Raw genomic sequence first — 26,920 nt, forward strand, 5'->3', positions numbered from 1 at the left:
GAGCAGGAGCATCAGGCCAGGCTGTCCAGCTGAGCTAAGTACCCGTCTGGGAGCTGCGTTGAGAGCTGCTGAACAGAATGGAGCTGCCGGCGGTGCTCAGCCACCTGCGGATCAGCCAGCTCGGCTCGGGCAGCAGCTCCTTCCCTCTGTGCCCTCTCAAATCCCACCCCAGGCAATGCAACGGAAGGTTTACATGACTGTGCTTGAGTCAGAAGATACAGACAGACTGGCTTTTTGCTGTGTGTGCCCATTGGCTGGTTGAAGTCTCCCTCCCTGGGCTTTTCTCACCCTGCCCATGAATGTGTTACACAGCCAGAGTGGGGCTCGCTGCTATTTCATCCCGTGGCCGATGGCTGGTGGTGCTCCCATCACCCTCTACCCTGCACAAACACATGTGGCTCCTTCATTGCGCAGTCACAGAAACCAGTATTTCCCCCACATGCTTCTTTCACTCATATTTTGCGTAAGCAGGAAAAAAAAAAAAAAAACCTTGGGATGAAATACAAAACATTCGCATAAAATTTGTATCATTCTCCTCAGGGCCTGCTCCTCACGTTGGAAAGGAACATAGCAAAAGCCAGTCTGCTGGTTGGAACACAACTTTAAGAGAGGTATGATAAATCAAGCCCACATTGCTGTCATATTGTGGTCTGGATGAGGTGAACCATCTTCCGTCCTTGATGGCACTAGCAGGATGTTTTTCTATACCAAATTACAAGAGGTTCATGATCACTGAGCAGAGACATTAAAATAAAGCTGAGGGGTGACTTGCTGAAACCGTGGCCAAAACAGCTCCACACTCTGTCCAAGAAACAGCTGCCTGATCTCTTGCATTTGTGGAATCATTTTTTAGATCAGAAAGACATTTTGGGATTATTCTCTTTCAGTGGGTAATGCAGTTTTGGTAACACAGCAACTTTTTGCAAATTTATGTTTGCTTCATTGAATCCTTCTCACAGGCTGGAGGGGGAATTTAGAAACTTCATTTTGACATTGAATTTGTTACTTGAATCTAAATGTTTCATTTTGCGATTTTCAAACTAAATATTTTGATCTTTCCATTGCAAATTTAGTTTGGTTCAAAATTACCTTCCCTTTCATTTTGAAAGGTGTGCTCAAAGCCCAGCTATCACCCTTACAAAAGAACTAAAAAAATGTTTTGATTAAACTAAGATTTTTTTTCCTTTTACTTTCGGCTTTAAAATAACCGTCAAAAACAACAGAGAAAAGAGGTGTTACTGCTAGTGAACCAAAAATTCAATTACCTGAAAGACTGTTATTCTGGTTTCAGTATAAGGTCTTGGCCACAGAGGGAGGCTAGTGTGCAGCACACTGCAGTGCACACAACCCACCCTGTTGCATAATAACTCCCCCAGTGCATGCCCTCCATTGAGGACAACATAAGTTAGACCATTAGAAGATAACCTGTCCCAGCCAAAGGCAGAATGAGGCTGGGATTCAACCCACTTGAATGTCCCACCAGGGTTGGGTGACCACATGACTACATTTTGTCCAAGTTGCAAAAAAATAGTAATAATATATATATATATATATATATATATATATATATATAAATCTGATTTTTGCTCAACACCCATCCCTGACTCAGGGAGGTTGTGGGAATTTAAGGTATGGTTTCACATGAGCTCCTCCTTGGCCACCTCTACCAAACCTTGACAGATACAGAATGTGGAGAAGGCTCAAACAAATACCCACATGCCAGGGCCATGATCTGAGTTGGGCATGGACTTGCTCTGTTGCAGCAGGTGGAGAATAACCTCATGGGAAGATGTCCCTGGCTCAAAGACTGCCGTCTTTGCCAGGGTAATTCTGTGCCAAAAGAACAATCCTAGACTTGCTGCTGGGGTCTGAGTAGCATCTTCTGCAATAGGAAAAATGTAATACTGTGCTGAGAAAATGTGGCTTTATAAATTTCTTAATCCATTTTATTGGCCAAACCATTTCTGCTTGTGCCTGAAACCTTCCTGCCTCTGACTCATCTCATGTTGTGCTCCACCTTGTCCATGGGATGAAACCTTACACCCATCAGCTCCTGTCATCCAGAATGAAGTCTGACAGTGACTGTAAAACCTCCCTGGGGAAACTGAGTGCAAGCAGCTGCTGAAGCCAAAAAAAAAAAAAAAAAAAAAATGCAGTGTATGGCAATCCATAGATCTGGCCTGCTCCTTGGGGGAATGCAGGGAGGCAGTTGCAGAGCTCCCTGTGCAATGTCCTATCCAGATCTTGTTTTCTCAACAACAGCAGAATCCGCAGGACACCAGAGTAGAGGCTCTTTTCTGTGGCTGTTACATGGCTACATCATCCCCATCTGGCTCAGATGTCAGCCAGCCACAAGGGATCAGCCCTCTTGCTACTGTGATAGAAGTGTGATCTTCTGTTTTCTTTTTTTTTCCAGTAGCTTGATCTGCCTTATCCAGGGAAATCATTGCAAGTGCACTGTGCCAAGTCCTGATCCCACTGAAGTCAGTGACACTGCTCCAGTTGACCTCAGCGGGACCAGGACTTAAGCAGCACCATGTAATTTCTATAGGCTTCTTGCACAGTTTATGTAGCATATGTGCTCTCTCTCTCTGCACGCTTATTTGACTTTCACACTCTTGATGGAAATGTGTCTTTATAAATTTACAAATAGCGCAGCAGCTGTGTGTTTATATAACCTCATTTGAGGGCCACATGTATTCTCACCCTTGTGCTATTAATATTTATACTGTCACAATCACATACACACAAATACCTCACACAAATACACATGCATGCTGTGGAACAATAAGGAAAATAGATTAAAAACACTTCTGAGTCAGTCATGCCTTAAAAATAAATAAATTAAACTGAAAGGCACATCTAAGTTCTTGAAAGACATTATGAAGGAACTTTTCTCTGGATTTTGGTGACTTTGTGCAAACTGCTGTGCCTTTTGCACCTTAGCTTCTACACAGCAACACCTCTCCCTGATTTAAAGTGACCAGATTGCAAAAACTTTTGCAGAGCAAACCAGATACTCCAGCCAGTCAGGAGATGGGCAATTTATAGGGCATCCAGGACTCCAGGCACTACAGGCTGTTGAGGCCAGGGCAAGTGACTCCCCCACCATTATAGGGCACATTGTTCAGAAGGCCACAATGAAGCTGGTTAACAGCTCTTGGCAGAGATTTTTTTTTATTTTTTTTTTGTAAAAATGCAGAATTAAGCAGATTTAGTCAATCTGCAAATTACTCCTTTTTTCAAATGCAAACAGAAAAAACCTGCCAAACATACAGCCTGGATGTTTTATTTTGACAATTTCAGATGAAACATTTTGATTTTCTTATGTGAAAAAAAAAAAATAGCATTCTTGATTTTGCTTCCAATTAATTTTCTCTATTCCAAGAGACCGAAACTATTTGTCCCATCCTAAGTATTGATTACTTCTTTAACTTCCTGTCTTGGTAGAGAAAAAGGTTTAAATGATTGTTTATGGGTGGCCAAGCGGAATTTCTTTTCTTCCCCACCCTCCACACAGATTTTCCAGTTCAGTCAAAGAACCAGCTCTCTGTAGGAAGCCTAGTCCAGATTTTATTTTTAAGGTCCTAGGACCAAAGAGCAAACACATGAAGGTGTGAGCAGGATGGACTTTGTTCACTTATTTGCACGGTGTGCACATGAGACAGAGAGCAAGCAGCCTTGCTGTCTCCTCCTTCCCTTTTACAAGGAAACTTCACTGGGAGACCACATGGCCGTTCTGATGCCAGCAAGTTCCCTGCAGATGGAGAGAGCAAATAAAAATGTGCATATTTACATTATACATGCAGATTAGATAGTGTGCATTCCTCACAGCTTGTCCCTGAAACACCCTCCAAAAGGAGCGTGGGGGAGAATGCAAAGAAGTTGCGTCCAACTCTGTTCTCTCATTGTCTCCCTCCCACACTCTTGCTCTCAAACATGTACCCCTGGACAATTAACCCTTTACAATTCCCTGCATCACGGACAGAACTGCCAATGCCTGGCAACCTCTATGTTAGAGCAAAAGTGGAAATAGTTTCTCATAAAGGATTGTTAAATTCAGCAGCAGAAATAGCTGCAAGAGGGCAGTGGTAATGATGAGGGAATTAATTATTGCATTACCTAAACTTTGCATTATCTGGCAAAAGAAGAGAGTGGGTGTGTGGGTGCATATAAGGGGTTACCCTGGAACAGAGACAGAGCATTGAATTGGGGAGCTGAAACACTTTTTATTTACCCTCCTGAGTGCCAATGGTTGCTTGTGTCCCTTCCCATGGAAGTCCTGCTGTGAGCTCAGTGCAGGGAAAAGTGGGTTACTGGGGGGAGCAAGGAGCTGGCCAGCAATGGGACACCCAATGTCTGCTCCTGAGGAAGGTCAGATGGAGCTTCTTTGAAGGCAGGAGTGTAGGAAAAAGAGCAGTATCACCACACCTTTCCCCATACTGTGCTGGATGACTTTTAGACCCCAAAGCTCTTGTCTCCTGCTGGGCCAGGTCCGGGATACCTGCCTGTGGACAGGGCTCCTCAACCCCATTTGCAGTGGAATTGCCAAGTGAAACCATCAACTTGCTCCATGCCACCCTTTCTTAAAAGACCTGGAGTTTGGCCTTCTCCATAGCCAGGCCCCTGCACCTGCTGCAAAAATCTGCAAGGAAGAGGGTTGGGATTATCCTTCACTGCCAGACCCAGGGCAGCAAGAGCCTCTGGGCAATCAGAGATCATCACTTAGGCTACGAGGAATCACCCTGTTAGGCATACATGCTCCTGCATTCATCTGTATCTCCTCTCTCATGCTGTAGCACTCATGTTTGCCCTTCCAAATGAGGTTCCTCAGGGCATTTACTCTTCAGCGAGTAACACGCTCGCTCACACATGCTCCCCTCGCCCTCCCACGCAGCTCAGCATTGCAGCTCTCTCCTGGTAAGTTATGCCCCATTTCTCTCCAGGAAATCCTTGCCCGGCTCTGCCAGCTGCCACCTCGCTGACAGATGTTCTGCTCAGGCGCACTCTATCATTTTTACATAGTGGCAGCCTGGTTAAATATTTCACAGCTCGCCCCGAACTTTTAGTGCTCCCGGTCAGGGGGAACAGTGCAGCCAGGTCCAGCAGGGGTCACACATGACTTAGGGGCACTGACCCCTGATCTTCTGGTCTTCCTCACAGGTTGGTCACAACACCGTGCTTGGAAAGAAGGTTTCCTTTGAAATAAGGTCAGCTCCAGCCTTTTGAGGTACAAGGAAAACTTGCCTGCACGGTACCAGCTGCAGTAAAAAGCTTGGCTGAATATAAGACATGGAGGAATGAGAGATTCATGGCATCTTCTAGGCAGAAGAATAAATTAGACTTTTTGATATATTTTTAAAGATGCAGTTTGGCAATTTATATCCATGAAATGTAAACGCCTCTGACTTTTGCCATATAGAAAAAATCAACAGGAAAGCATGCGGTTATTAAGTACTGAAGGGTGGGATAGGTGTGGTGCATGGCAAAAAAATGACTGCTTAATTCTGGCTGGAGCACAAAGGGTTGGGAGATTTCTTGGGATACTGCAGGTTTTAGGGATTATGAAAAGTGACTCTTCAGGTGCTGTGGTGTAAGCAGCCATCTCAGCTCCTTCTTACAGGTTTTATAATGTTCATATTGCTGTGATAGCAATGGTATCAGAGTAAATGAAATATGACTTAAAATCATAATGTAACTAAAACAATTTCCTTGTTTCATGTTGCACATTTACAGTCTCTTCTTCAAAGGTCTTGCACATAACTATTTTATTTTGTTCTAAATTGGCTCTCACACTACTTTCACCAGCATTATAGCTGGGTGCTTCCAGTATTACACCAAGGAACGTGACTAACATCTCTTACAGGTTGTTTGTGACAGTCCTTTTTCAAGAAAGATATTATGGACTGGGCCAGGGTAGCTGCTTCTGACACTGATTAGCTCATGTGGCTGTGTGAGATTAAAACTATAGTTAAAGAAAAAAAAAAAAAAAAAAAAAGCAGCCTGTTTAAGGTCCCAAATCAATCCCTAAACATATGTGCAAACTTAAAATTAGAAAATTGCTTTTGCATTTTTAAAGAACATTCAGCCCTCATTCACTTCGCATGCATAATATTGCCCATTCAGGGCCTCGGAGCCCTGTTTACATTAGTGTTTCATCAAATTTATTTTCAAGCATCATAATTCTTTGGTAGGTCAATCTCAACCCTGTTGTGCTCTTTTAAGATGTGGTGGACCAATTCCCAGAATGGCAAGCACAGAGTAAAACAATCAATCAGGCCATTGCTGTCCTGGAACATATGAAAATGTAATGATGACCCCAGATTTTACTGCAGAGAGGGAACACACGATGCATTGCATGAATGAGATTGACAGATCACCACATTTATTGCATCTTCAATGCAGATCTGGAGTAATTTTGTTTAAAATTGGAAGAAAATAGTAAAGTCAATGTGGCACAAAGTAGCACGCAAGTGTTGTGAATAAAAGCTTCAAAGGGTACTAAAGTGCCATTGATTACCTTTGAGAGGATCTTTAACATCTCAAGTCCAAGATAAAGAATTTACACATACACTGTAATGTTAAACCATCATCTCTATATTTCCAGTAATCACTTCTGCAGTAGATGAATCCAGGCATTAGTATCCTGTCAGGATTTTCTAACTAAAGGTACACAAGGAAATCACAAAAATTTAGATTCCAGTTAAGTTCAACAGTATTATGCCCTTAAAAAAACCTCCAGTGGTCAATTCTGCTCTGTCAGCTAGGATATTAAGAGAGATTAGTATGCCTGTTCTTAATGATGGCTTAATATCTTGCATATCTGGAAAACCAAGCAGAATTCAAAGGTGGCAATAAGATGCCTCATCACCTTTCTCTATATTTTTATCGTGCCTCATACCATCGCTTGTTTTATAGAAACAGAATCTAATAAACTAAGATCATATACTTTTGGGGAGAGGAGAGGAGGAGAAAATTACACGTTTGGTTGATAATGATAACAAGATTGCCGTATGAAGCATTTGAATAGATACTGACTGTCATTTTGAGGAGGAATTTAGAACAAAGCAGGATAAGCGTGGCATGGGTGAAGTGGATTTAAAGCTGACGGAGTGCAAAACAGAGAAGGGGAATGAAAAGGGAAATCATTCGGAGTGTTTCCTTGTGTGGCCTTCAAGGACCCCTAGCTTTCCAGGAAAGCAGTGACCTCTAGAAATACACGTCCATGGGTGATTTCAGTGTGGAGATGCATTTGCTTTCCTCTAAGGCAATGGGTCAAAGACAAGGAGAAGGAAGAAGAGGAAGAAAGAGCATATTTATATGGGCAGGTATCCATGGAAGAACACTGCTGGTCTTCACAGCTCAAGAAAGCTGTCAGGAAATCAAAGGTGCTTCAGAAAAAAAAAGCCACAGTAATTTCTCCTAAGATAGGAAATATCACCTTTGACTCTGAGACCTCCTCCCAGGCATCTTACCAAGGATAAGCTGACTTGGTCGTGGTTTGGAAATTCTTACTTGGGGAATACATACATGGCAATAAGCTTCTCAGCCTGGCAGACAAAAGCAGTGAATTGCAGTGCAAATTACAAATTAAGAGCAGGACTAATTTGTCTTAGGATGTGCACAAATTTTCAAGTAAGAGTGATTAAGTCCTGGAGCCATTTTGCAAAAACTAGTGGATTCACAGTCATTTGTGGTTATTACATCAAGATCTGATGAACTTTTATAATATTTTTTTTTTTATTTTGGAATAATTGATTCATGGTAATTTGTGTAATGCAGAAACCAAACTGAATGGTCACACTGATATCTTCTGGCTTTGTGGCCTGCGAACTTGAGGAGAGGAATTTTTTTGATCCACTCCTCCAAGGAGGGAATGATACTCATTTTACAGGAGAGAATGGAGACCCTGAAAGATTGAATGCCTTGCCCAGTGGAGTCCATCACTGCTTCTCTCACTCTTCTTCATTACCACCTTTTTCATTATTTTGACCCTTGAGTAATTTTTCTCATTTGTTTTTTTATATTTTGGGCTTGTTTTAAGCCTGCTGAGTGATGATGTTCCCTGCTTTGCTTTTCAGGGAGGTGGATTACGAGGAAATGACAGCAAGGCATGTTCTGGGAGCACAGCCTTCTGCGTACAAGACACCTGTGAGCATGCGTAGGAGCAGACCACCTTCTGAAAATGAAGCCAGGGAGCAGACTGTGTTTGCAGAGACCTCCCAGCAGGACAGCCTGGAAATGTCAGAGCTCCTTTCCCTTGCAGCCTGTTCTTGGGGAGCACAGGAAGAAGCTCCGCCAGGCCCCAGGCTGCTGTAAGGAGGGTGCTGTCATGCGGGAAATCTTGGCAGAAGCCTTCCTTCACTGAACCCTCTCCCAGCACCATACAACCAGCCCAGCCAAGTGAGTGACAGCCACTAACAGGCCATCTCCAGCCTGGCCCAGGTCCGACTCGCTGCGTGAGCCAATGCTCGCTGTCACTGTGCTGCATTACCTAGGCAGAGCCAGACAGGTGGCATTGGCAAGAAACCAAGGAAGAAAAACACTTCATTCCCGGGGAGCGATCTTCCATCTGAGATGGCACGTGATGCAAGGTGCAGCGTGTGTTGGCCGTGAGATGAGATGTGCCTTATAACAGTTTCCAAAGTTCTGGAACTAGCTCAGACTTGAAATCCAGAGAAATTTGGTTAATTTGTTCTGTTTTGTCTGAGTAGCACTATTTTTTTTTCTGTGTGTGTCTTTCGGCTTCATCTCCTGTTGGGAGTGCTGAAATTCCGTCACAAAAGCTGCATCATCACTTGGCTTTTTATTATAGATTTTCAGCACTACATGACTGCTAGTGCATCTCCAGCCATGCTGGAAATGGGAAGAAACAACCAACAGCTCTTTAGATAATGCAGAAAGACCATGCCTTCCTGCTAACAGCCAGCTGTGCCCGCATTTCCCCTCTCCTCCAGCAAGATACTGATGCTGCTGCAAGACAAGAGATTAACTGGAGGTCCCCTTTAACTTCAGGAAGACTATTTGCAATGAGAGATATTTTTCAGAGTGAGCAAACGACAGGACTATGGAGGGAGGGAGAGAGTTCCCTTGAGGGGTCCCTAATACCCCTCCGTGCATTTACCAGTCCTCAGTAATCTCTCCTCTGCAGGCCTGTCCTACCCAACCCTGCTTAGCTGGTAATTGCTGAAGGAATCAAAACACAAGGTATGGCAGCTGCAGGCATCCAGTGGAAAAAAAAAATCTCCACATGCACATGCACAAGTGTAAAAGAGAGACAGAAGGAGAGAAAGCACATTAAAGGAAAGACAACATTTGCAGCAGGCTGGTGTGTCCTTGACCGAAGGAGACATCAAAGACAGCTTCAGTGATTTACTCTTTGACAGGCTGGCATCTCTGTGATTCACGGAGCTAATCAATTAGGTGATACATTCCCCCTCCCCACCGCCCCTTTATTTTTAACAGCTTCTTGCCAAGAGTAGAAATGCTCCAGAACTGAACGGGGACCAGTGTCCTGACCGTGCTGCAGGAGCTGACAGGCACCAGCCCAGCGGGTCTGAAAGGGGATCAGGACACTGCCAAAGGGGATTTTCCACGGGGGGCAGGGGCAGTTTAGCCCCCTTTGGAAGTGGATGCCACATTTTCCTGGGTCATATGACACACATGGTGTTGCAGAGTTTCACAGCCCCTCCATTTATTTGGATATATGTCTGCCATCCCTGCTTCCCCAGTTCTGTGCCACATGAAGGCTTTAAAAGCCTTCCAGCACTTGAGTCCTTCAGCCATACATAAACAGAGCCTTGCCCTTCAGATTTCTCAGATTGTTGGCTGTCCTATTGCAAAATGAGAGACACAGTCACAGCCAAGCTCTTCTTAGTGAGAAGAAAGTCCTGGGAGGCACAGAGGCTGGGAAATGCACCACAACAGGCTTGTGGGACTGAGCACTGCAGCTGGCCAGGTACTGCAGAAAGCAGCCTGCATTTAACGCTTGTGTTTCCCCTCCTAATGAGAAGCTGCAGAAATCTGGCCGCAATATGGTACTGTCGGGGGGATGGGAGAAGTTGTTGGGGTTCAAGGAATAAGCCCCCCAGCTGGGATGCTCTGAAGCCCATGGTTATCCCAAAATGGAAACCTTTTCAGGGACACACATGGGGACAAAGCCAGCCAGGGTGTGAACGAACAAGTGAGTGGTGGGATGCTGAGCCAGCCATATCAGCACTTGCAGTGTTTAAAATTTCATTGAAGATAATATCAGAAATCTCTATCCTTTGTGCTTGCAAGCCTTCTCTTCTGAACATGGCCACTGTAGTGCTTCCCACATGAATATGCAGCAGGAATGAGTCTGAGCAGGCACAAATCACAAGGAGAAAGCAATAGCACTGCTTTGATGTAAATCCAGATTCAGGAACAAGGCCCAGTTGCCCTTGAAAGAATGGGGATTTTTCCCAACTTGTCTCAAGAGCTGTCCAGGTGCTTGATGAAAACTATTTCAGGGTAAGTCTTGGTGAATTTTTCACTACTGATCTTTCTAGAAGTAGCAGGATGCTAACGGAAGAGAGGGCAGTATTGTGCACTGGAGAGCAACATCTGGTGGAGATTTGTTGGAGAATTTGGGAATTCACACAGGTGTTAGTCCTGCTTCTTAACATCACAAGACATAACAGTTGCATGGCAATGAAAGCCTCTCCTCTGGGTTCAGACTGAAGATTCCTCTTATGTCTCACTTTGTCACATTGGGAACAGAGGATGCAGGCAAAAACCTGACAGTCTTATCCCATGCTCCCCCTCATCGCACAGACTGCCCCAAGGAGGTCGGGGCACACCAGCTGAGCCCTTGCTCCTGCCTCCCTAGAAGAGTCTCCTGTGCAAACAGAGACATTGTTGAATATTCTCTGATTTGCTCTGGATGAAATCTCTCATCAGATCCCGCTGCTCTTCATGGCAAAATACCCGCAGGCAACAGAGTCCAATTTTTACCCGTTCAGCTTCAGGCATAAATTTGCTGTTTTCAAAGTGGAAACAGGATCAGATGGCAGAGAGAAGGGGAGAAAAAAAAAAAAAAGTCCTTCACCAGCTGTGAAAACTGCCCTTTTAATTTTCATGAAAAGATAGAAAGAAATGTTCTGCTGGTTGTTTCATCCCTCATTGGTATAATCGACAGAGAGCATTTCCTCTCACCCATCAACTCTAAGGTGTCATTAGCTGCTGGATCCGTTTTTGGCTTCCCTCCTTTTCCCTCGGTGAATTACCTCCTTCGAGATATCACCTCTTAAATTCATGTTCAATTTTGGGGGGCAGGTTTTATCTGTTCTGCCTGTGAGAGGAAAATGGTTTGTTCCTCTTGTCCTACCCAGCTTTCTCTGTTGTGGTAAATCCTCTACCTGTTCCTGTTACTCCACTTTGAGGTCTCCCTTCAGATGTTAGTCGTTCTGTTTTACATCTAAACCATACCTCATTAAAACTGTGCATCAGTCCAGATTCCTGCTCATTACAACAGGCAGAAAGCTCAGCTTATGGGAATGCAGCTATAATGAGGGCAAAGAGTATGGCTCAAAAACAACTTCTAATAGCTCATTAGCAAAAAAAAAAAAAAAAAAGACTAGTCAGACACCGCTGTAGTTTCCTCGTTCCTTCTAAAGATCTGAGAGCCATCCCCTTCCCAGCCCATGAAGGTTAGCAACATTTAGTCTTCAAAATCAAGGCGAAGCTGTCTTCTGTGCTGAGGACTGTCTCACAGCCTTAGAACTGTCCTGGACTCCTGTGTCCTGTGATAATACCTGCAGATTTCCTGAGTCACTTAACATGGTTGCTCGGTGCTCATTTGTCACCTCCTCTACACCTGCTACATCTGGGAAGCGGCAAGGGGAGCCAGCACTGCACACTGGCAGCCCAGCTGCTGATGCTCCCTGCTCCCCTAGCTCAGTGTGGATCCCATCCTGCCTGATGCTGTCTCCCTGATATCCTGCTTCTTCTCATTCATGGTTGTTGGTTTGGGATGTCAGCCTGACCCCGATTCAGACAACAGGTAAAATTCCAAATATCTGCCTGAGTCCTGGCAGTGGGATTCTAGTCCAGGCTGGTGATGTATGGCACACAGAGAGTTTTGCTTTCTGTGTGTGTGAAAAGAGAGAAATAGAAAGAAGCCACCAGTCTGGCAAATAAGTTTTAAAAGAGTCCACATTGACTCTGGTTTTCTTCCCCATCTAGGTAACATGCAGCAAGAGCAGCTATATACCTAGAAATATTATCAAGAGCTGCTCGTTCTCTGATCCATAGAGGAGCTAATGTCATTACCTAGGCTTTATTCTGCTCTTGCTCAAGCAAGGAGAGTAAACACTGTGTAAAAACTGTAAAAACTGAGCAGAGACCTTAGGATTTATGCACTCGTTACCTTGCAGGACCATCTCTCAGGATGAAGCAATTTACACAGTGAAATATCAGTGCACTAAAAAGCTTAGGAGGAGCTTCGACGAACTGGCAGCCCTGTTCATGTGTTCCGATTAGCTACTCACAGCACCTATCAGAGAAAAAGACTTCATCAGCGGTGGTATTTAATGCTCAACTTTTGTCTCCATTCAGCGCAGGCTGAAAATGTAATATTTTGACAGTCTCATGAGATGCTGTCTCCTCTTAAGGAAGAGCTGACACAGAGGAGGCCTCTTCTGAATGGGCGATGTCTGGCCTTCAAAGGACTGAAGAGTGATTATGCCACAACTAGGCAGTGCCCAAGCTTTGGGGACAGTGTGGCTGTCTTCATCTAGCAGGCTTGAATCCCATGCTGCAGCTGCAGGGCCAGGAGGGAGCTGCTTGCTTCGACACCCTTCTCGTGGCTGAACGTGCTGCCCAGCTCGAGATAAGCAGGTATCAGCACCCCTGGAGGAATATGCTCCTCAGTCAGAAGGAGGAACACAACTATATTTGAAAGCGGTTTATTTTTAGCTCATCATTCATAATTTTGCTTGTGTACGTCACGGTGACTCACACTTTGTTCCTCCTTACTCGACCGTGTGCCTGCAGAGACAACAACATGTTTGCTTGTTTAATGCACGGTCTCTCTGTTTGAGGGCTTGTTGTTTCAGCGAGGTCTGGGAGCAGCAAGGGCTTCTTCTCAGACAAACACTTTCATGCTGTGAGAGTTTGTAGAAGTGTCTTTTTTTTTTTTTTTCTTTTTTTTTTTTTTTTCCCCGTAAGAAATGTGGTTTTAGTAAAATGCAGATGTGGTAAATGCATATGCACCGGTCACATCTGCCTGAAAAAGAAAAGGCCTCCAAACAGAAAAGGAGCTCTTAACACAGTGCAGCAGAGACCATCCTGTGCACCAAATCCTGTTCATCACATCACTGCCAACCCCCCAGCAGATGTTCAGTCCAGACGATTCCCCAGAACATCTGTGCCATATCCTCTACCTGCTGCAAACCACAAAACACCTCCCTGCAAGACCTCCTAATAAACTGCAGACCCTGCAAAGAAAACACAAAACCTTCGCAATGATAGTGTATTGCAGAGAGAAATGGCAGAGATCAAAGGCAAAGAAAGGAGCATAGAGTTCCTAATGGTTGCCTCGTGCTTTCTCCATGCACTGGTACTGACTTTTCCTAATGTAAAGCCGTGGCACTGGGCTAAAAACAACCCCCTTTTGTTACCCAGGAGCTCACGGCTCACCTAAGCCTTCTCCGATCCCTCCAGTGAGCCATTAGAGCACCAACTGTTGTGAGGTTGTTTTAGCAACAGTTTGAAAAGTGATTTTTTATGAGCTGTTTATTACCTTCTCAGATTTATTATGTTCCATTCAGACCGATTATGTGAAATAATAAAAAAAAAAAAAACTCTAACAAAACATGACCTAAAAAAAAAAAATATATGTTTCTGAAGAAAATATGGACCAGGGTTATTTTTCCTTTCTTCCTTCCCCTCCTCCCCCCAAACTTTTGGAATAAATGTCAGAATTAATTTAAGTCAACATTGCCAGAAGCAATCATTCGTCTTGAATATTTCAAACTTGGAGTAACTAAATGAAGGTTCCTGAGAATGAATGTAGTTGCAGGAGGAGATTTGTGAACCCATTTGTGAATCTAAGCTGATTTTCTGCTTCTTCCTATCTCAGAAACCTGTGTGTCTCTGGTTGGACATGTAAAAGAGGACATACTTTGTGGAGAAAGACATTTTCAAACTTTTAAACATTTTCAGGGAGTGCTGGTGCTGATGGGGACCTCTCCACTGTCCAAACCCACATCACTGCCAGGGATTGCACCAAGCAGAGCCCATGGGCAGGATTTCAGGATTTCCAAGGTTACAGGGCTGTGCAAATTAATGTTACAGAAGGCTGGTCAGAAGCATCACAGCTAGATGGGAAAGGGGAGTTCTTCTTCTGCCAACAGTACTAATCTCTGTGCTTGCACTTTGGATAAAAGATGGCCTGTTGACAAATTAATTTTTTTTTCCTATTTACCCTGTATTTTCCTTTAATGGTCCCAGCTGGAGATCAAAGTCACAAATTTTCAGCCAACTTCCAATTCGTGCTGTGCTTTGGAAGTGATTTTTCGGGGAAGTACATGTGCAAAGCAGGTAGCTGACCAGCCAGTCCCCAACACGGCTGCACCAGCTCTGCACATCTCTGTCCGTCCTCAGCAACGAGGGAGGCATCCCCTCCACTCAGTGCCAGGGGGAGCCCTGCTGCTGCCTGCAAGAAAGGCTCTGGGAATTGCAAGACCAGGCCCTGGGAAATCCAGCGAGACTGAAAGCTGGCCACCTGGCTGAATGTTTTAGCTTTCCCCTGACAGTTAATGAGATTAAAGCCCAGGAGGATTCCCTGGCAATTACAGCGGATGATGGGAATTTGGCTCCCACACAGCGATGAACAGGGCTCACACGAGCGGCATCCTGCAGGGAGGGGGTGGCGAGTCTTCGTGGGAGAAAATGTGTGCCCTGGCTGTGCGAGGCACCAACGTGTCCCTGGCACATCACTGCTGGTTGCTTTTTATGCTTCTTTTCTGGGCTGTCTGTTGACTGAAAAGGCTGCAGAGATCAAGCTCTCCTTCAGCCCTTAAAAATGGTTTCTCTCGGGTTGAGCTGTGGCATCAGGATAGAAATAAAGATCTCCAGTCTCCACAGTAATTAATACCCATCCATCAGCTTTAAGAATCACCTGTGTATAATAAATGCAAGAAGTTAAACATCTTGCTGCTGAGCCTCCGCTAGTTGTCATCTAGGCAAGACAATTTATGGCACCTTTCCCGAGCATCCTGTCAAGGGCTCATTCGTGTAGCTCCTCCAAAGGCCATACGCAGCCTTGAGAATATAAGAATTCAGAGATTTGCCCTGCTGCCTCGTTACCCTGCGTGATCATTTCTGATAAGTGTTCTTGTTTAATCATTTCCCTGAGTAGAGCCCAGGGTTCTCTTGTGTTTGTCTGTGTCATATTAATAAAGGTCCATTTGGGAGGATGCTGGGGGTGGAAATGATTTGACCGAGGTTAAGTAACAATTGTACAAAATTGTTTTGACATTATGTTAATGTCTGCTTGTGTATTATCCCCAATTTAAAGTTAATCACCAAAATTACCGTTGCAGTTCCCAAAATCTAATGAAATAAGATTTGTTGAGGTGTGAATAATACAGAAATTGAGAAGCACGCAGTCACTATAAAAAAAAAAAAAGGAAAAAAAAAACGAAATTAACTGCTAGCTTTAACTCTCTGAGTGCTCATATAAACTGAGGTGTGTTCACAAATTAAATCAGACCTTTACCACTTGAAATTGTGCTGGTGACAGAGCGGGGTCTGAGCAAAGTGTCCTGCTCACGTGCCTGAGTGTGTGCACAGAGCCTGGCACAGCAGGGTCCCACCCCGTGTCTCAGCTCAGGGGCATGGCCAGACGTTTCATGTTAATAAATACGAATTGGTGCTTTAACGGTCAATGGGTTCAATCATGGCTTGGCTGTGCTAGGATGAACATAGCTGATCTGGGCAGATAAAGACAGACCACTGCTATCATGAAAAAACATTTAAAAAAAAAAGTCATTATCATAAATTCAAATCAAAATGTTATAGGTAAATGGTAGCAACAGGAACTGAAAAAGATGGAGGAGTCTGTTTGCATCTTCTGTTACGTCTGAACGAGTATGGGCAAAAGAAGGAGGAAGAAAGAGGAAGCATCAGTGCTGCATTGACACAAGAGCATGGTCCACAGCCCACTCTTAGCTGAATTTCAAAAATTAGCTAACTCCTTTCCTACACAGAAGTTTGATGCAGGAATAATTTAAAGCAAAGGATGTCACAGTATATGAAATTGCAAAGAGGATTTTAATATATGTCTCTGTAGAAACTGGAAAATGAAAAATAACTCTGCTTTTGAACCAGTGATTTAACCACAGGAAGAAAAAATACAGTAATTAGGTTTGGGGAAGGGTGTCCAAGCAGCACACCTACAGGCTGCCTGCTCTTAGATATTTGAGTAGGGTATAATGGGAAGGGTGGGAGAGCAGCTAGGCTGTGGGCTCAGCTGAGGGGGAATGAAGCTGGAGATGGCGCTGCCATCAAGGCTCTCCCTGCTCTCTACTTCATCTGTACCATTTTGGGCCCTGTAAGCATGTGCAGAAGGAAAGAAGCAAGCAATGTGTGGCTGTGGCAATGGCACACAAAGCAAAACACATGGATCCAGCTGCACAAAGAGAAGAGAAAGAAATGTGAAAAGAGCCCAAGAAAGGATGGAGGAGAAATCAAGCTCAGACAATTGCAGCAGCTTCCCTTCAGAGTTGCCGCAGGCATAACTAAAAGTTGCAATGAATTACTGAGCTAGTAATATATTCTTATGTCCAGAATGGAGTAGAAGAAAGACAAAAATGATGCAAGGTGCTTGTAGAATCCATTCTAAAAGCAGGTGTATACCACTTCACAGTCCAAAGTGGCTAACTTACTGGGTGAGGCAGCAAGAATCACAGTTTTGATAGAAAATTCCAATTTTCACATGCAAAAGAAAACAGTCTGCATTTTTGTCTAGTTTTCCTGAGGCTGTGTGTACAAAGATATAGTCAGTGACAACCTGACCTGTCCCAGCACAGTAATTGCAGCCAGTTTTGTGGATAACAAGTACAATTTCAAGTGCAGAAACAAGCTTGAGAAAGGCTGAAAAACTGATCCTCCGTATGCCTTAAAGAGCTACAGAATAGCTGCATTGTTGGCTTTAATAAATTCCCCATGGATATTTCAGATCCTCTGTAAAGTGTTTCCACAAAATCCTGTCTCCAACTTCTTCACCTACCAATCTCTCTGAAATGACCCTTGTCCTTCCAGCCACTTTGGTGTTGGGACTTCTTCCGTGACACCCAAATGGAGACATTTTGATTCACAGAGGTGAAAATTAAAGATGCTTTTCTCTTTAAATTTTTACTGATTTTGTATGGCATAATGGAGCCAAATATCTATCAGGACAAAATCGATAGCAGAAATATGAGAAAATGCCCCAGGCAGAGTGTACTTCACGTGTGGCCTCTGTACGTGTATTTCAGAAGGAAAAATAATATACTGAATTATTCCCTGAGTTAATGCAGTAGGACAGCCACCTATGGTCACATCAACCTGTCTGCAGCCAGCCTGGATCATGGAAGCCCAATAGGCCCAGACTGGGTTAATACTGGGCTGAGAGTCCAAGAAGCAATTGCAGGTTCAAAAGGCAGAAGATGGGAAGTTGTGGCCACAAATGCAAAGCAAATATTAAACCACAGAACAACAAAATAATCGGAAAACAATAACAAAACAAAACAAAAAAAAATCACTTTTGGATCCCATTGCTGCTACCAATCTAGCAGTAGGCAAGGCTGAAAAGGAAAGAACCCCACAGTGATTAGCAGAGATTGTGTGTTAGCTAAGAGTCTGGGTGCAGCTCCATCAAAATAAAACCCAGAACTTTTTAGGAGACCTTCATCCAAACTTGGGCCACAAGTAGGCAGCAGGTGTAATCTAGTACATTTTTATTTAAACTCCCCTCATTTTCAGTGTCACACAAAAACTATCCCAGGACAACCAAGTGCATTCCATGAGCTGACAGTTATCTCCACTGGGCAGAGGTCTTCCAAACAACATTGCTAGTCTAGTTAAGTCTATCTATTATACGATAGCTCAGAGCAACTTCATTTTCTAATATGGTTTTGTTAACAGAGAGTTTTCCACCCTCATCCAAATCAAACTGCTCACTGGTTCTTAGCAATTGCTAATTAGACATGATTTAATACCTTGGGAACCCTTTGCCTTATCTCTGACATGACCATTTTGCTTTTAATTGGAGAAGGCTTTGTGGACGGACTGCTGCCAGCTCAGCCATAATATTTTGTCCTCTGATTACCAGCCTCGGCACAACCCCCTTTAACAAACGCTCAAAGTTCAGTGGTATTTTTGTTTTCTTGCAGAAGCTTCTGGGAGGTTACTAATAAACTTAGCATGTATGTAAGGCTATATTATGATAGTATCTAACACACAAGGTTATTCAATTTGTTTAATTTATTTAATGTGCTTACAAGTAAAGCCACAAGCTCCACCTTCTACCTACAGATGATTGCCTGGAATGGCCGTCAACAGCCAGGTAGAGCATCTGTCTGCACTGTCCCAAACTTGCCATGGCTTCAGACACAGACAGCCTGCTTCAGCTTTAGCTTTGCTCTGGCTGAGCAACCAGCCTTCAGGTTGTGTGGGTGAGTTTGGCTAGCCTCTTCCCACAGAAAACAAATCATCTGCAAACTGGAACTCAGGCCAGCCTTGCTGAATGGTTAGCAAAATGTTCACTTAGCCCGAAGCTGGGATTTGTGTTGTCTGAGCCAACTTTCAAGAGAGGCAGCAACAGTTCCTAGTGTTGGGTGGATGCCAGGCAGGTTATGGAAGTTATGAGCAAGTGTTGAGGCCTGTTTCAGACCCAGATTTCAGGGACGCAGGCTTAGCAAAGCAAAGCAGGGGAACTTTCTCATGTAGACCCCTGAGAATTGAAACTGCAGTTTTCGATGCTTTTTCCTCCCTTGGGATCTGGCTGTCAGCTGGGGCCCATTTGCACATCACCTCATGTTTGCAGATACATCCTAGACTTCTGAGACAGAAGTCATTTCATTTTAGTTCTTAATGGTGGTGCTTTAGAAACCACAAAGTTGCCTGAGAAACTCGTGCTCAAAGGTCTCCTTAGCTGTCTCTCCAAGTTTCCTTCCAAGCTTTATGGCTTCTCCAGACACACTGGGCTGCTTTACAAATGGTTTCCATCAGCAGCCAGCCTAAAAGCTGCCCGAACCACTGTCCAGTCCTCTGCTCAGAAGGATTAAATGGTGCATGAAAGCTCTGGCCTCTGGTGCATTTGCTCTGCAATGCCCTTTTGGGCTCTGTCCTGTCTTCTGCACCCTGTCCTGGAGCATTCTTGAAGTTGATAATTTTCTGCCTGCAGCACAAAGGTCCTTCTGAGCCTGGAATAATAAGGCATTGAGAACTTTAAGACTATGGAAACACGTGGGCTGAGGGAATTTACAGGTTCAGGCCATGCACAGTGAGACAAAGATTTTATGGCCAAGACTGGCAAGCTGGACGGGAGAAGGGAGTCTTACGGTAAGTCTTTTGTCACTGGCCTGGTCCTCTGCTCAGGGAAAAAAAAAAAAAAAAAAAGAAAAGAAAAAAAAAAAAAAGGTTATTTCCGATATAAAAGTAAGATCAACAGTAGAAACTCTTCATGTTGGCTTAATTGTCCGTTTTCCCTTGGTCCTCCTTTTGCAGACTTTGTAAACCAGAGAACTGTGTTGCTTGGCTGGCTGTGAGGGAAAGAGGTTAATACTGAAGACTACACAAGGTTCTGCAATTAGACAATTTCTTTGTAGCATAACGTAGGCGCCAAGATGACCTCAGAGGCCTTTTTTTGCTGTTGCAGAAACATATTGGACAGGTTTTCTCAGCAGCTGTGCATTAGCGTTCCGTATTTAATGGGCTGATTATAAATTACAACAGCTACCCTAAGATCTTCCCATCACCCTGGATTTCTTCACAGCAACTTTCTTTCCTTCTTTTCCCTTGCCTCCAAGGACTGCTTTGCAAATATGTGCCATTTGGTGGGAAAGCAGATGGGGGGATAATAAAAGTTATGTTTTATGGATTCATGTGAAGATTGCTCTGTACTTTTTCTCAAAAAAAAAAAAAAAAAGCTAAAAAATAATAATAAAAATAACCCTCCTCATATTTCTTTTCAGGAAAAGAAGTTTCAGGATAACAGTGCAAGACTGATAGCCATGGGAAAGATGGAGGTGGGCATACACCACAGGATCTGAAGATAGAGAGATTATTTTTTTAGAGCTCCTTATACAGATGGATTTTTATTATTATGTTTTGCTGCACCTTGGGCTTTTGTTTATATTCTGTTTAATTCATCCCACTTGTACTATCTCCCTCCACATGACAAGCTCAATAAGTGGTGTATTTCTGCTTGCTGGACTGCAAGTTCATGGAATAAAATTGGGGAGGAGGAAATTTGGGAGAATCGCAATCCTCTCACCCACCTGGGAGAGGCATGCACCTGCTTGGCAGAGTGCAGGGACCTCCAGATTAACAAAGGGGCCCAGCTGCTGGGCATCAGTCAATCACTTGCCATCATTTCTTCAGCACATTGAAAAGACCTGTGAAGGAGGTGCTAAATTTTAGCTTTGCTTGAGGCAGGAGAAGGGCTTTTCGCTTGGCCTCTAAACACTACATGGCTTTAGCTGCAAGATGTGTTGCTGGTTTTGATTTTAATCAGTTTCTTATTTGTAATTTGCAATTATTATTATTTTTTCTTTTCTTTCATGTTATTTCCAGAGGAAGCCCTGGATGAAGGTTGTTGGTCTGGTGTGAGTAACTAACAAAAGCTATATTGTGATCAGATATATTTTCTAGTCACTTCCTGGGGGTAGCTGGAATCCTCCGTACTTTCTTAATGGGCATGTAATTTTTCTCTGAGAAATGGATTATCTTTGTGACAGAGGAAAAGGGGTACAAACACCTTCCCAGCTTTGTTGTTGTACCCAGGTCCTATGATCAATGGGCCTTAGCCCATTGCAATAGGGGCCCTCCAAATTTTTGTGTGGTGTGATGAATCCTCTTGTAAGAGTTCATGTCTGTTTGCTCTCTTAACTACCTGTTATGAACTCTTAGAAGAGATCCGTGGATCCCAGGAGTCATTAAGCAGCAGATTGGAAACACCATTTGTAATTGTTTGTGAGCTAAGCCCAGAGCCTAAATATTTTTGGCTGACTTCTGAGCTTTGGCTCTTTCTCTTTTCTTCCTCTTTCCCCAGTGCATGCCTCCATCTCAAGGGATCTGGAGATTCCCAGCCCAATTTTAGGCAGCTAAAACAAACTTTTTTCTTTTTTTTTTCAATTATGTTTCAGGCTTTTTGGAGCCTGAAACACAGCAGGAGAGCCAGACTAACACAAACCAAAAGCACATTTGCTAACCTGGCCTTTATCCTTAATGTGAGCAAAAGAGCTGTTAGGATGAGGTCAGTGGCACACAGCACCTCTGAGTTGGCTGAGATGTGGTGGTGTGACAGCAGCCACCTGACCATAGAGACAGGCATGGGAGTGGGATTTTCCAAGCAGAAAACCACTGAAAAGCTAAACTGCCCAGGCTGAGATTGATGATGAACTTGTGTCTTTTAGAACTGCTATCTATCTGTTGTGTGTATCTTGCCCTAAAACTGGCACACTCCATAGGTGGTAGGAGAAGCTTGCTCTCAGTTCAGAAGGAAATACGCAGTGCTTAATGTTAGGGAGGATCTTTAGACCAGTGGAGAAATGGTTGTATAAAGATCCAATGCCTGTGTTTGTCTAACATTGATTTCCAATTGGGAAATGAGGTGGATGTTTTTAACAATAGGATGATGAACCCCTGGAGCAGTTGCCTAAGGGATGTGGTAGGCTCTCTTTTACTAAAATCCAATATATCAAGTTCAGATCGCTTTTCTGAAAGAGGTGTTTGAGCTCAACAAGAAGTTCCTGGTCTCAGTAAAAGACCTCTGGGTGAATTTTATATCTACAAGTAAGTAGGAGGTCAGATTAGGTGATCACAATAGTCTTTTTTTTTTTTTTTAACCTTGTGAGTTGAAATCCTTGAGCATGTACTTTGTAAAAGTCAAATCAAAAGGATGAGAGAGGTCTTAAAGCCAAATATTGCCTGCCAAACCCAATTATCAGGACTGCGGTTCAAAGTGGTTCATGCCCTTGCTGGGCCAGAAGCATTTGACCACTGATTATAGCAAAGGATGTAAGTGCTAGGAGAAATGAGAGGGCTGCAAGAAAAGGGCTTCCAAGTGTAGGAAATGTGTACTTTCTCCATGTAGAGACAAGACAGGAGAGAAAAGTGAATTGCCTCAGGCTAGGAAGTGTCTACTTTTCAAAGAGGATCTCCCAGAAGGGTGCAGGACCCAGTGTGTTCACGCTATTGTAGGCAAAACGTTGGCGGCAAGGAGCAGAGCTGGGAGCTGCAAGAAAGCCACAAGGATGGCTCTGAGCATGAGTGGAAATGAAATGGAAGATGGGCAGCTGATGACAAAACTATAATGTGCATCAAAGTCCCTGCTTCATCTTCTACTGCAGCAAGAGCAGCGCAGGTGGACACGAGGCAAGTTATCTCACACCTCCAGGGTTTCCCTGCAATCCCTTATAAGACTGCGAGAGGAGATTTTGCTTCCCAGTGTAGCAAGGAGAGAGCTGGCAGCTCCATTAATGAGCATTTGCAGCCAAGCCTGTCTTGTATCCGATGCACTGCATGCATACAGGTTATGAATAATTTCTTCCCTAAGAAATGAGCCCAGGTTAAAAATAGCCCCTGCATTTAGCTGCTCGCTGCCTCCTTCCTGCTTGCTGAGGCCAGAGAAGTGCTGGCAGTCATTTTCAATGTGGAAATGTTTAGAAGCTGAAACTCTCTGGTGTCTCTCCCCAGTGTGGGGAGCTCTGGGGACAGCTGTGGGGCAGGCAGTGGAGTCTGGTTTTCTTCTTACCCTGGCCTCGAAGGGGACCTGTCTCTGGAGTGAACTGGAGACAACTTCTCCATTACACATTCCAGTTCCAGCCTTGACTCTCTGCTGAGGCTGTTAATGAAGAGCCAATTAACATTAGGCATTTCTGTGATGAGCCTTTCCAGCTGGGGTTTTGGCAGAGCTTGCTGTACATGGGAAGGTGCCCTGCACATGACACTATCTCCCTGTTACTGTCAGTGGTGAACTCATAAAACGGGACATGTTTAAAGGGTACGTGGGGACATTTCCACTTGTATGTCCCTGCTTCTCTTCAGTGGGATTAAATCTGCTATGGGCATACAAAATCGGAGGAGCTGCAAGGTTAGGGCCTTTCCTTCTCCACCTAAAAAATGCTGATGCTTTCTCATTAATTCTCAGCTCAGGGCTTGCAGAAGGAGTTTGTCATCATATGAGAAGCAGGGGCACAGAGAGCTGGTAACAAACAAGGTCTCCCTCATCACCTGCTGACCTGAAGGACTAAGTAATAGCTTATAACGGCACTGTAAGTAATGATATATCCTGCAGTTGGCAACAAAATAATCAGGATTAAGCCCAAAGGCATGGTTAAAGCCATGCAGCTCACACTGTGGTGAAGGGAATGAAAACAACCAAGTATTTACTTACAGGACTGTTAATGAAGTGGTTTTTACTCTGACTAATCAAAGGTCTTTCGAGGTGTGTGGTGTTCGGTAGATTTTGCCTGAAGAAGTGAAGGCTTCTGGTCTCTGCTTGGAAGGAGAGAAGGATGGGAAATTCAGGAAGAAAAAATAAAAATAGCACTTGAAATATCAAAAACTCTGTGAGGGATGGCTTGTTTTTGAGTTTCTGGCATACAGATCTCCACACAGAAATCAATCATTGATGAACAGTGCTAGGAGTGTGAGCGGGTTGATTTTTATGCTGGTTCCAGAAGGCTCTGAGCCAAGTACCAGGTTCTGAGACAGCTCATTTGGAGCCTGAAGGGAACTGAGGAGCTGTGGACCTCCATCCATATTGTTTTCACAGAATTTCTAGGTTGGAAGAGACCTCAAGATCATCGAGTCCAACCTCTGACCTAACACTAACAGTCCCCACTAAACCATATCCCTAAGCTCTACATCTAAACGTCTTTTGAAGACTTCCAGGGATGGTGACTCCACCACCTCCCTGGGCAGCCCGTTCCAATGCCTCACAACCCTTTCAGTAAAGAAATTCTTCCTAACATCTAACCTAAAACTCCCCTGGCGTAACTTTAGCCCATTCCCCCTCGTCCTGTCACCAGGCACATGGGAGAACAGGCCAACCCCCACCTCGCTACAGCCTCCTTTAATGTACTTATACAGAGCAATAAGGTCACCCCTGAGCCTCCTCTTCTCTAGGCTGAACAAGCCCAGCTCCTTCAGCCGCTCCTCGTAGGACTTGCTCTCCAGGCCCCTCACCAGCTTCGTCGCCCTTCTTTGGACCCGCTCAAGCACCTCGATGTCCTTCTTGTAGCGAGGGGCCCAAAACTGAACACAGTACTCGAGGTGCGGCCTCACCAGAGCCGAGTACAGGGGGACGATCACCTCCCTAGCCCTGCTGGTCACAGTGTTTCTGATACAAGCCAGGATGCCGTTGGCCTTCTTGGCCACCAGAGCACACTGCTGGCTCATATTCAGCCGACTGTCCACCATCACTCCCAGGTCCTTCTCTGCCTGGCAGCTCTCCAACCACTCATCTCCCAGCCTGTAGCTCTGCTTGGGGTTATTGCGCCCCAGGTGCAGGACCCGGCACTTGGCCTTGTTGAACTTCATACAGTTGACCTCAGCCCATCGGTGCAGCCTATCCAGATCCTCCTGCAGAGCCTTCCTACCCTCGAGCAGATCGACACACGCACCTAGCTTGGTGTCATCTGCAAACTTACTGAGGGTGCACTCAATGCCGTCATCCAGATCATTGATGAAGATGTTAAAGAGGACCGGCCCCAGCACCGAGCCCTGGGGGATGCCACTAGTGACTGGCCTCCAACTGGACTTGGCTCCATTCACCACAACTCTTTGGGCCCGGCTATCCAGCCAGTTTCTAACCCAACGAAGCGTGCGCCAGTCCAAGCCAAGAGCAGCCAGTTTCTTGAGGAGAATGCTGTGGGAGACGGTGTCAAAAGCCTTGCTGAAGTCAAGGTAGACCACATCCACAGCCTTTCCCCCGTCCACCCAGCGCGTCACTTTGTCGTAGAAGGAGATCAGGTTCGTCAAGCAGGACCTGCCTTCCATAAACCCATGCTGGCTGAGCCTGATCGCCTGCTTGCCCTTCAAGTGCCGCAGGATGACTCCCAAGAGGATCTGCTCCATGAGCTTCCCTGGTACTGAGGTCAAACTGACCGGCCTGTAGTTCCCCGGGTCTGCCCTCCGGCCCTTCTTGTAGATGGGCGTCACATTTGCTAGCCGCCAGTCAGCTGGGACCTCCCCCGATAGCCAGGACTGCTGATAAATGATGGATAGGCCATGGCCATATTATCAAGGCCATGGCTACACGACAAGATTAGTGTCAGCAAGAAAACTTCTTCCTCTTTCTCCAGCGCTCTGAAAAGATGCCATGTGATTGTCTTGTTGTGTTTTTATTTTTTATTATTGTTTTTTAAAGTATTTGAGCCTGAAGCTTGGTCCCATCTCTCCCCAGTGAAAACCTGAGTGGCTCCTTGCTCATCAAATGCACCTATGCCTTTTCTGTAGTATCCTTCCTGTAGAATTCATGTGAGTACTCTCAAGTCCTGCCACTTTCTCTCCTCCTCAGCCACCACAGCAATACGTGCTTAAGGTTCCACTCAGTCTCTCTCCCTTGCCTTGTGGCTATGCCTTGTCTGTTCTCAGCCTCAGGGATTCATTGTAAAAAATGATCCAGTTTTCAGAAATCACAAGGTTCTGTGTCCTCCACTTAATTATTGTTTTATTTTAATAAGCAATTATGTTTTGAAGGCACCTCAGGGCTCCAGGCGTTAACCACTTATCACCTGCTGAGTGATTTAGAACTAGTGAAGCACATCCCATTTGCAGGTTGGAATAAGGCCTGAATCCTATCAGCAGAGAAATGAGTTCAGAAATACTCGATGTTTGTAGCTCATTGCTTAGGGATTCAACCCCTGGCCTTCAGAGAGGGTCTGATTGTGTGTTGGAGGGGTTGTAAGGATGTCTGTTCCCTTGCTGTTCTGATAAGAAGTAAAGGGCTCCTTAAAGGGTGTGAAAGGGAGAAGGCTATCTGTTGGCTCTTCTGCACTATTTGCTTTGCCAAGTATCTTCCACAAGTCTCTCTCAGCTACAGACCACAAAACCCTAGCTGCTAAATCAACCCACAGCTTGGTTTTCCCATGTGTGAGAGATTTAAATCACCTCGAAGGTGAGACCTTTGTGGGGGCAATAAGGCGGTGAGTCTCAGTTCCAGAATGGATGTGGAAAATGTGTGCAGTCTCCCAGGTCTGAGACATTGGGTACAATAATTGGTTTGTCTTCAGGACTCATTTTCCACCAAGAGGCAATTTGTTGAGCTCACTCCAAGAGCCTGAAACTTGCTGGCTGTAGCAATTTTTAGGAATAAACCACGAGCATTTCCATAGATTGCAGGGTGCAGTGCTCTGGAGCACTAGTACCTTGAAGAGTAGAGACCTGGGTTATCAAATGCTGGCTGGCTTTTTCCTGCAGCTTTTATGACCTAATGGTTTCTTTATTGTCCTCCCGCATCTCCTTGACTTCCAGGTGGCACAGTTGGAAACCCATTTGAAAGCATAATCCCATTACATCTTCCCTATTTTTATGTCACACAGTAAAAACACAACACGGCAGCTAGGCCTGCATTTAACTCCTCGGTTGGGAGGCTCAGCAGCCCAGCCTGTGCGTGCTATAGAGCATTATTATTGACATTATCTACAGTGTTAGTCAGCACATGTGCCATATGCTCCAAGGT

General features: G+C 44.6%; 1 protein-coding gene across 1 annotated transcript in view; it reads left to right on the forward strand.

Moving 5' to 3' along the window:
• The window catches only part of AGBL1 (AGBL carboxypeptidase 1), a 445,869-nt gene extending 426,276 nt beyond the window's left edge, over window positions 1-19,593 (forward strand). Inside the window, exon 25 of the transcript XR_011100595.1 lies at window positions 8,082-19,593. The gene's annotated coding sequence lies outside the window, so the exon portion shown is untranslated. The remainder of the gene's footprint in view (window positions 1-8,081) is intronic.
• The last annotated feature ends 7,327 nt before the right edge of the window (window positions 19,594-26,920 follow it).

This window comes from Anas acuta, chromosome 12 (assembly GCF_963932015.1).
Source record: "Anas acuta chromosome 12, bAnaAcu1.1, whole genome shotgun sequence".
Taxonomy (NCBI): domain Eukaryota; kingdom Metazoa; phylum Chordata; class Aves; order Anseriformes; family Anatidae; genus Anas; species Anas acuta.